The sequence below is a fragment of the Aplysia californica genome, unplaced genomic scaffold (assembly GCF_000002075.1).
Source record: "Aplysia californica isolate F4 #8 unplaced genomic scaffold, AplCal3.0 scaffold00611, whole genome shotgun sequence".
Taxonomy (NCBI): Eukaryota; Metazoa; Mollusca; class Gastropoda; order Aplysiida; family Aplysiidae; genus Aplysia; species Aplysia californica.
The window spans coordinates 411,707-413,101 of NW_004797881.1; positions in this window are offsets into that span (position 1 = coordinate 411,707).

Here is a 1,395-nt window from a genome sequence, read left to right on the forward strand (position 1 = left end):
AAAACCGTACTAAATGAGAAAGGTGCACCATTATGAAAGTGGAACGAACTCAGTTGCCTGAAAAGGGTAGTTTGAGCATGTGTGGCCTAAATAAGCTAAACCCCCCTCCCTTACCTTATTTAGGCCATATGTGGCCTAAATAAGCACTCCCTGAAAAAATAATAGGCCTATATCCGTTCAATAATGCTGAGGTAAAAAATCTGTTGTTACATTCTTTCATCTGCAAAAAAATTGCTCTATCTCCCGGTCCTGTTGTCATTTGCCACCATCAACTCTCTCAGCTCATTGTGTTTCAAATTTGTCAAATATTCACCTGCGCCTGTCTTGGTTTTTTTTTCTTTTTTCTATTAAACTCAGCAACTTCCCCCCGGGGCGGTGCCACTGACTGAAGTGTCTTTTGGACATTCCCAAATGACAGACAGCATGACTTTCTCGGCGTAATCAAATGTGCAGCAACGGGTCGTCAAGGCGGACAAGCGGATTACGATTTCAAAGCGGCGTAGGGCTGACGTACATAAATTTTCATGACCTTTCCCTCCTAACTTCTTTGTTTTAGAGGTGCTTTTTACTCTCGAGGTGTTTCAACAGAATAGTTCTGTTTAAAATTCAAGTAACATTTTTTACATACTTTGTGAATGTGTGCTTTTTTTCTTCAGTATGTGCTGTATCATTCTATTATCCTATGTACAGTAATTCTCCTGGGCACCTCCAGATTTTTAGATTGGTATTTAAAAAGAAAAATAAATACAGAAACGTTGAAAAATGATTTAGATCTAGCGTTAATTTTTAACTCCTTAGAGCACTTGATTAGTTAAATGAGGACATGTCCTACTTTTTGTGAGTGAGACTGTTAAAAAATGTATTTTGATTTTATGTCCCTATCGACACAATTTTAGATCATTTAGGCTTCTGACCCAATCTGTCAGGGCTAACCTGGTATGAGGGAGATACAGTATCCCAACAGAAAGACCAATATACTTGATTTTAAAAAATCTCCCTACTTGGGAATCGAACTGGGGTCTCCTGTGTGCAACATCTTTCAAAGCGTGTAATGGGGCTCTCGTGGCCAAGAGGTTAACTTAGTTAAGGTGTTAATCTCACATTCAGTAAGTCCCGGGTTCGAATCCAGATAGCGACGGAAAATTTTCTTCTTTAACATCCCATCCTGGTCTCTAAAAATGTTCTGTCGTCTGCTCTCGTCTCCACTTTCTGCCCGCACCCCTTCATTCCCTTTGCCCCCTCCTCTGGGCTCTTGACTCTTTCTGCAGCCTTTCTACTGCTTCTTCTTGGCTCCTTCTTACTGCTGTCTTTAAGCCACATCTCTGTTCTTCTGGTAGGAAAGATCTTCACCAAGCCTTCTCGGACAAAAGTGAAAAATCTAGGAGGTCTCGTGTG